The 9,092-nt window shown below is 40.0% G+C and overlaps 1 long non-coding RNA gene across 2 annotated transcripts; it reads left to right on the forward strand.

Annotated features, from left to right (window-relative positions):
• Positions 1–690: 690 nt before the first annotated feature.
• Positions 691–6,345, forward strand: LOC112844901 (uncharacterized). Of its 2 annotated transcripts, none has more exons than XR_003217663.1 (7): positions 691–1,070; positions 4,664–4,780; positions 4,876–5,269; positions 5,350–5,569; positions 5,697–5,908; positions 6,021–6,165; positions 6,244–6,345. It is a non-coding gene; the product is annotated as an uncharacterized LOC112844901 (long non-coding RNA). The 2 variants fall into 2 exon arrangements; XR_003217662.1 differs by lacking the exon at positions 691–1,070 and adding an exon at positions 2,359–2,713.
• Positions 6,346–9,092: the final 2,747 nt, after the last annotated feature.

Below are 9,092 nucleotides of genomic sequence, written 5' to 3' on the forward strand. Positions count from 1 at the left end.
CCCAGGGCAATAATTTGAGAGGGAAGATGCAGCATGTAATGTTGCTTTGGGATTACATTTTTTTCTGGGAACAGTTGCCTGAATTGTTTAAGATGATCTTCTATCATTTTTTTTAGTTTGGACACAGTTTGTAAAGACACAACTGGGGCAAAAAGTATTTTAACAATTTCAATTAAATCCAAAATAAACTGAATAAAGGGATTTTTCTCTACAACACTGTACAATAAGAATGGCAAAATCTTGATCAATATAAGCATTTGTCCAGAGGATTGTTTGAGTCTGTTGTCACTTGAAGCTAAAGTAGCAATACTAATTGGTGAAGGCTTGTCACGTATGTCCGCTGATGAAAAAGGAAAGTTCTGCATGGCAGAATTAAACAAGTCCAATTCCAAATTTCCAGATAAAACAAGGTATTTCAACACACACTTAATTTCCATTGGTGCCACTCCTTCAAGAATTACATGCATAATATCCTGTGGCATCTGCTCTATGAGATTAAAACCTGGGAAATCAACTAATTTGCTTTGTCTATTTATGCCAAAAGTCGTTTTGAGCGAGGATTTCAAAAACTCAGTAGTTGCCCTTTCTATTTCAATGTCCGTCTGGTGAAACTATGTTCATTGAAATTTTCTTGCATTTCATCAAAAGTACACTCACAATGACGACATTTGCTACACGCAAAACCAACTCCTTCCTTAAATCCTGCAAGCTCATGCTGGGCAAGAGTGTCTCCGCAGCTAGTTTGGGAAATACCAAGTTCATGGGGGGAGGGGGGTATTACAAACTGTAGCTGTAAAAACAAAAAATGGTCACAAATAAGGTAAAATGAAATAACACCTATAAGAGTTTATTTTAAATCAATGAAGAAGAAATTTACCTATCATACTGACTGTGTTTTATGAACGTACAAACCACTAAATTGTATATAGAAGCAAAAATTGAGATGTCCACCCCCTTCATGTTCTATGTTAGTTGTTACCTAACTCCGTTTGAATTTGGAGTCACAGGAATCTTCTGCACTTGAGCGTTGAAAGACAAAATGTAAGAGAAAACTTCGTCAAGGAAGAGAGGTAAGCAATTTTAATTTTTCGAATGTAAGTAGTGTGTAGTCTAATCACTGTTTTAAAGTCAAGCGGACAGAGTAATAAATTTAATTTGAGCGTGGGAAGGAGTAATGTAGCATGCTAACGGATGCTAGCGTTAGCTTAGCAGCCCTCGCATGTGGTTCAGAAAACAGTGAAGTATCTACTGTAATGTTGTGAGAATTCCTAGCTATGCTATTTATAAGGGGCAATGTTAGCCGTTTGTATTAACTTAAGTTAATAGGCACATTGAGAATTTCTTTCAATTAGCAAGAGAGCTAATTAACCACATTCAGGGTTTTCCAATTGTCTTTGGCTGATTTACTAGCTGCTTGAATTCCCTCAAAAGGTGTGGGTTTAAATTAATATTTTGATAGTAATTGGATTTATTAAAGTGGGCTCAAAACAGTGTTATTCAGGAATCAGGCTGGTTGGTAAAACAAGTAACGCTGTGTATCGATTCAAAATTGAAACAGAAGATGGCAGCACTGCATGTACAAGGATGCCAGCTCAGCTGCTGTTAAACCCCGAAGAAGAAGAAGCTGTATCCCAGAATTCATAGCGCGGCCTAGCTCAGTTTCCAAAAATGGCGGCAGCTAGTTAGTTTTAAAATTTCTCTTATTACTCTTTCTAGGTCACAAAATAAATGTTTAACATATTTTCAGGCGAGAATGTAGCCGTGTAAACTTCAAATATCTGAACAGTTTACCAAGACACCACATATTTTCAAAAGCGCTCCGACATTTTCGGAGACGTCTGTTACCCACTAGCTCGATAGCTAGCCGGGGTTTAACGCTCACTAGAGCCTGTGAGAACACCGGACTCTGGGCAAACCATTTTCAAAACCACCGCCGTCTTTCACTACTCAGGTGAAACATGATATATAAGTCACTTAAATAACTTAAAAATGTTATTGTTTGGCTTTTTTCAGTATTTTATTTGTTCCTGAGTAAATCGGTTTGGCTGAGATTGAAGTTATAGTTTTTACACAGCTGAATAAATGTCAAGCAGACAACTGATTATTAGAAATGTAAGATGCTCGAGAATATACTCCGGTGTCCTGTTATATTTTAGATAGCAATGAGCAATCTGCAAATTTCTTTAAAATGTAATAAACTGTCATCTTGTCTTTATTTTTAGTTAGCATATACCTTAAGCACTTAAAGCTATAAGCTAATGATAGTTATATAAGAGCAGATGCTGCTGGTGCAATAAGCTGTACATTTTACGTCCAATGGATGCATGATCTGATTAGTCTACTAATCGCAAAAATAATCGGTGACTAGTCAACTCAAAATAATCGTTTGTGGCAGCCCTAGCCAGCATAATCTTATTGATGAAATTCAATGACACAAATCTGGGTGAGTAAAAGTTCACCGGGCAATATTGTATAACCCTTTCAGACCTCAGCCTGGCTGTCTGGACATTTCTTTTCTATTATAGCTCTAGAAAGGGTAAAAATGTTGAACAATCAAAACGATTCTTTGACGTGAATCAATTTGATTCTCATGGGACTCAATTAAGATTCAACTTTTCAAATGTTTTTAACATAACACTAATTGTAAACATTTGTCTTGCGGGTGACTGAGCAATGGAGAAGCTGGATGATGTAACAGTATCTGTCCTTAAAGGTTATATTTGATAATATATATGTGTGTGTGTGTGTGTGTGTGTGTGTATATATATATATATATATATATATATATATATATATATATATGAAAAAAAAAAAAAAACACCCAGCACGCCCCTGCGGGCGGTTTATCCTTCAAGCTCGGGTCCTCTACCAGAGGCCTGGGAGCTTGAGGGTCCTGCGCAGTATCTTAGCTGTTCCCAGGACTGCGCTCTTCTGGACAGAGATCTCCGATGTTGTTCCCGGGATCTGCTGGAGCCACTCGCCTAGCTTGGGAGTCACCGCACCTAGTGCTCCGATTACCACGGGGACCACCGTTACCTTCACCCTCCACATCCTCTCGAGCTCTTCTCTGAGCCCTTGGTATTTCTCCAGCTTCTCGTGTTCCTTCTTCCTGATATTGCTGTCATTCGGAACCGCTACATCGATCACTACAGCCGTCTTCTTCTGTTTGTCTACCACCACTATGTCCGGTTGGTTAGCCACCACCATTTTGTCCGTCTGCATCTGGAAGTCCCACAGGATCTTAGCTCGGTCATTCTCAATCACCCTTGGGGGCATCTCCCATTTTGACCTCGGGACTTCCAGGTTATACTCGGCACAGATGTTCCTGTACACTATGCCGGCCACTTGGTTATGGCGTTCCATGTATGCCTTGCCTGCTAGCATCTTGCACCCTGCTGTTATGTGCTGGATTGTCTCTGGGGCATCTTTACACAGCCTGCACCTGGGGTCTTGCCTGGTGTGGTAGACCCCAGCCTCTATGGATCTTGTGCTCAGAGCTTGTTCTTGTGCTGCCATGATTAGTGCCTCTGTGCTGTCTTTCAGTCCAGCTTTGTCCAGCCACTGGTAGGATTTCTGGATATCAGCCACCTCCTCTATCTGCCGGTGGTACATACCGTGCAGGGGCCTGTCCTTCCATGATGGTTCATCGTCTCCCTCTTCTTTCTTGGGTTTCTGCTGCCTGAGGTATTCACTGAGCACGCTGTCAGTTGGGGCCATCTTCGTGATGTATTCGTGGATGTTTCTTGTCTCATCCTGGACTGTGGTGCTGACACTCACCAGTCCCCGGCCCCCTTCCTTCCGCTTAGCGTACAGCCTCAGGGTGCTGGACTTGGGGTGAAACCCTCCATGCATGGTAAGGAGCTTTCTTGTCTTTATGTCAGTGGCTTCTATCTCCTCCTTTGGCCAGCCTATTACCCCAGCAGGGTACCTGATCACGGGCAGGGCGTAGGTGATGATGACCCGGATCTTGTTCTTACCATTCAGCTGACTCCTCAGGACTTGCCTGACCCTCTGCAGGTACTTGGTGGTTGCAGCTTTCCTAGCGGTCTCTTCATGGTTCCCATTCGCTTGCGGGATCCCTAGGTACTTGTAACTGTCCTCTACGTCTGCAATGTTGCCTTCTGGTAGTTCAATCCCCTCAGTTCTGACTACCTTCCCTCTCTTTGTTACCATCCGACTACACTTCTCCAGTCCGAATGACATTCCAATGTCATTGCTGTATAGCCTGGTAGTGTGTATCAGTGAATCGATGTCTCGTTCACTCTTGGCATACAGCTTGATGTCATCCATGTACAGGAGGTGGCTGACAACCGCTCCGTTCCGTAGTCGGTATCCGTAGCCAGTCTTGTTAATGATCTCACTGAGGGGGTTCAGGCCTATGCAGAACAGCAGTGGGGACAGAGCATCTCCTTGGTAGATCCCGCACTTGATGGTGACTTGTGCTATGGGCTTGGAGTTGGCCTCTAGTGTTGTACGCCACATCCCCATTGAGTTCCTGATGAAGGCTCTTAGGGTCCTGTTGATCTTATACAATTCTAGGCTTGTATATTATATGTATATATATATATATATATATATATATATATATATATATATATATATATAGTTTTGTTTGTGCAGTTATGTGCTTGCACAGTTTAACTGGTGTTTGTCTTTTTGTTAGCTGCAAGCATTGAAGAGCGCATGCTTTTAACATTGACCCGTGATGATCTGAGGAACCTTTTTTCTGGGCCTGAGCACTTTCTCAGAAGAAAACGTGTGGTCAATAATTCATCCTGAGGTATTATGTAAAAAATATTTAGTTCAACTAATCTCCAGAAAGTATGCATTTATTTTAGCAGTACTTGACATTTTTATTTTCTCACCCTAAACCAGGAAGACCATCCGCTATCACAGAAACCTGAAACAACTTCTTCACCCATGGTAGTTGCTACAGGCCCTCCAACTGCTGATGCTAATGTAGGCCAGCTGAAAACCTTGCAGCTCCCCAGTCCTCCGGAATATGTTGTGTACACCGACAGTGAGTTGGAGCAATGCCGAAAGAGTTACCTGGAGTTGGCCTGCTCCGGCAGGGAACAAGCATGCGTCATGTCAAAAGAACTGAGATGCAGATTGGTGAGAAATACAATCACAAGTATGGTGTCCCTTTTGAGAGCAAGCCAAGGCCAAATGGAGCGATACCCCTCTAAGACCGAAATCACTGCAATGGCTAAAAAAAGTTGTGGAATATTATCCTATGCTGCAGGATAATGATGCAAGCGTAAAACACGTAAGTTCTTGTATTTGTGTCTCATATATAAATCATTTTGTTTTGTTCAGGGGGCATGATATATATGTATTTTTCAACAGGAGAGCATTAATGCCAAGTTACAAAAAAGGCTGCAAAATATGAAAACCCCAGTAAAAAGGCAAGGACCAACACCGGAGAGGGGACGGCCCAAGAGAAGGCTCACTGACCTCTCCCCAAGGGATGAAGAAGCTGATGATGAAGATGCTGATCGCAGTTCTTCCAGTGGTGCATCTACTCTGTTATCACCTGTCAGAAATTCTGACGATAACTCCACTTCATGTGAGTACATACATGTCATTTTGTAAAATGGTTATCAACACACAGCCAGTAGTAGCTAATGTTTTGTGGAAGTCTACTTCAGTAACAATGAAAAACCAAAATGCTCTTGTACTTCTCTCTATCTTAGCTGACAAGGATAGTCGGCAAATACAAGCAAGACATTACAAAACATTACAAGAAATGTGCAAGAAGGCAAAACCAAACCAAGAAGATGTGTCCCAGCTATTAGACCTCGAGTTTGAAGCCAGAAGATCCTTCATTGACTCAGACACCATGAAAGAGGAGAACAGAGCTCGCCTCATCTTGGATGCATATCCATGCTTTAAAGAATTGCATCATGTAAGTTTTTGGAAGAGTTAATCAATAATCACTTTAATTTCAAATATATTTGGTGTGGTAGTAAAGTTATTTTGATTTTATTTGTTTACTTATTTTTTTAAACCTATTGTAGGCATTGGGTTAGCTTCGCAGAATTTTGGATCCCCACAACAAGTTCATCAGTCAAATAAAACTGAGATGGGAAGAATTCTGCTCCAGGGTAGAGTTCGACGGTGTGTCAAAGAAGGCAATGAATCCACCAATGACCATGGACAAAAGTAAGTTTTACCATTTGAATACAAAGTTCTTATCCTTTAAAATTTATGTTTATGAAGGTTTGTTTCTGCTTTGTTCAGCTGAAGCCCACCTTGCACTGATGAAGGCTCTTCCAACGCTCTTTCCCACACCTGCCCATCCACCAAAAAAGATGGGGAATGCTTCTGAAGCATTTCTACATGTGCTGAAGGTAAGTTTTGTAAAATTTGCTTGTAAAGATCTACAGAAAATTTGGCAAACGAAATTTTTCGGTCAAATATGACTCCAAAATGCTTTTTCGGTTTCAGCCGAAAGACTTAAATCTATAATTTATTGTTTTCATTAATTTATAACGTATTTAATGTACACGAGTGTGGTCACATAAGGAGTCGCTTGACACTGATAAACCATAAGTCATAACTACTATAAAATGTGTGTAACCAACAAAGAACAAGATAATGACGTCTCCAACGTTATGACCAAATCCCAGCAAAAAAACATACAATTAACATAAGATGTTAACTGTCATGTCTTTTGTGTCTTGCAGCCTACAGAAGATCCAGATGCTGTCCTCCAGAAACGAAGCTTGTCATGTCCAGTAGTGATGTTCGATGGCTGCAAGTGTGTCATCGCTGTTGGTAATTTACCAGTTACAACATTTGACAAAGAAAAACTTGGTGAGGCTATGATATATGTGATGGCATACTTTTATGCACTCCATCTGACTTACCTCAAATGCGTGGCAACCCTGCTGTATGTCATTCAGACAGAAGTTCTCCAGGATGCCATTCATGAGCATGACACTACATCATCTTACAGAAAAGCCCTGGCAGAATGGCATGCATTTATTGGAAAGTAGTGTGTAAATTTCAGATAAGATTATGAGAGGGCACTTCTGTTTTGTTTTTTGTTTTTTCAATCTGGGTCTTATTTCTAAAATGGAAAATGTTCATTTACTCACCCAGACAAGTTTTGTGGTATTTGGTGTCATTCGAAAGAAATTTGAATCTTTGTGGTCTTCCTATGTCACTGGTCAATTTTAATGGGGCAATGGCGAAACCTCTAAGACTGTTGAAATGTTGAAACCACTTAAACAAACTCATAATGTTGGACCTGTACTGTTCAATTGTATCTTTATTATCTACAGGTTATTGTTAAAGTGGACAAATAAAGATGGACACTTTTGCTCTGTTTCAGTTTTGTTTTGTCCTTAATCAGCAATATAAACTTAAAGTAGTGTTTAGCTAAATTTAACAAGCAGAAATATCTTTAAAATGATTTAATGTACTAGTTTTTAGATTATTTGCCTTGATTTGTTCGTTAGAATAAGTGTTTTATGCCTATTTTCAGATTTAATTTCTTCAACATTTTACTTAGAACAAGTGGTTAAAGCTTATTTTTAGGTTTCAAGCCATGATTGGTTGCCTGGAATAAGTGTAAAAGACTTATTTTTAGCTTAATTATCTTTATTTGTGGCCTACAATAAGTGGTTAAAGCTTATTTTAAGTTTCAATTGTTCTGATTTGTTGCCTGGAATAAGTGTAAGAGTTATTTTTAGCTTAATTATCTTTATTTGTGGCCTACAATAAGTGGTTAAAGCTTATTTTAAGTTTCAATGTTCTGATTTGTTGCCTGGAATGAGTGTAAAAGACTTATTTTTAGCTTTATTTAAATCTAGATATTGTTCTTATTTCAAGAAATCTTGTTAAGAAAAAAACACTTACCCCATGGGCAGATAATTTCACTTGTTTTAAGCAAATCTTCACCAAAAATAAGTGTATTTTTCTAGTATTAAGGAGGTGGGTTTTTGCAGTGTAACTCTGGTTTTACGTGGCCTATCAACACAATTTAAAAATTGGTATAAAGTCCACACTTTTTCCGTCAATTGTTCCGTCTGTCCTGCTCATATCTCCAATGGTTGTACATGTTGTCATTAACATTGCTTCACTCCACATCAGCCACGCCCCTTTGCTCGCTAAAACAGCGGTGTCGGCACATAAGGACGCTGTCACAGCCTGTCAACGACATTGATTGGCTGAGTGTACAAATGTGAATCGCATTATTGGTTGGACTATGGGATAAAGTGGCACCGTTCTAATCCCATACGGGAGCAGCCAGTCACTTACTGACTAACACTGCTGTGGTGGCAGATTTCTTTTTTCATATATTAATCACATATTTAATTATATCACATTAGTTATAGTAATATCACTTTCTCATTTTACCATAGTAAGAGCACTCCTGCCACTACTTTACATGCATGTGGAAAGTTAACACAGTGAGGCCATTGTAATGGGAGACGTTAAACAGATAGTGAGACTTCTTCTGCTTATCAGGGATGTAAATCCTTAGGTGAAGGCTAAGGTCATAATTCTCTCTGTGCGGGAGGAGGTATAGCCATAACACTGCAAAACAGAATTGTTAAAGTATTCATTTTAATTTCAATTCAGGTTAGATTTTTTTTTGTGCGCAACGCAGATTTTCTGTGCGCAGAGACCGTGCCAGCAGTGCGCAATTGTGCACGTGCGCAGCTTAGAGGGAACATTGGCCCAAGGTATGTAAAGCCGCTGAGGGACCATTGAAAGGGATTAGAAATATCTGGCAAGGAGTTAATCTGATCACCCAGCAGCATGACCTCTGATTTCCCAAAATTAATTCTGTAACCAGAGAATGAGCTGAACTCATGTATAGTGGGCATAATGGCTGGTATTGATTGTTCTGGTTTTGATAAGAACAGCAAAATATCATCAGCATCTAATCTATCTTATGATTTGTTCCACCCACTGTTATACCATGCACATCTTGGTGCTGGTGAATGGCCTCAGCTAGAGGTTCAAGTGCTAATGCAAAGAGGAGAGGGGACAGGGGACAGCCTTGCCTCGTACCTCTTTGCAGTGGAAACGCTGATGATTATATACCATTAGTACACAAGCTTCTGGAAGTTTGTAGA

The sequence above is a fragment of the Oreochromis niloticus genome, unplaced genomic scaffold, assembly GCF_001858045.2.
Source record: "Oreochromis niloticus isolate F11D_XX unplaced genomic scaffold, O_niloticus_UMD_NMBU tig00002041_pilon, whole genome shotgun sequence".
Lineage (NCBI taxonomy): Eukaryota > Metazoa > Chordata > Actinopteri > Cichliformes > Cichlidae > Oreochromis > Oreochromis niloticus.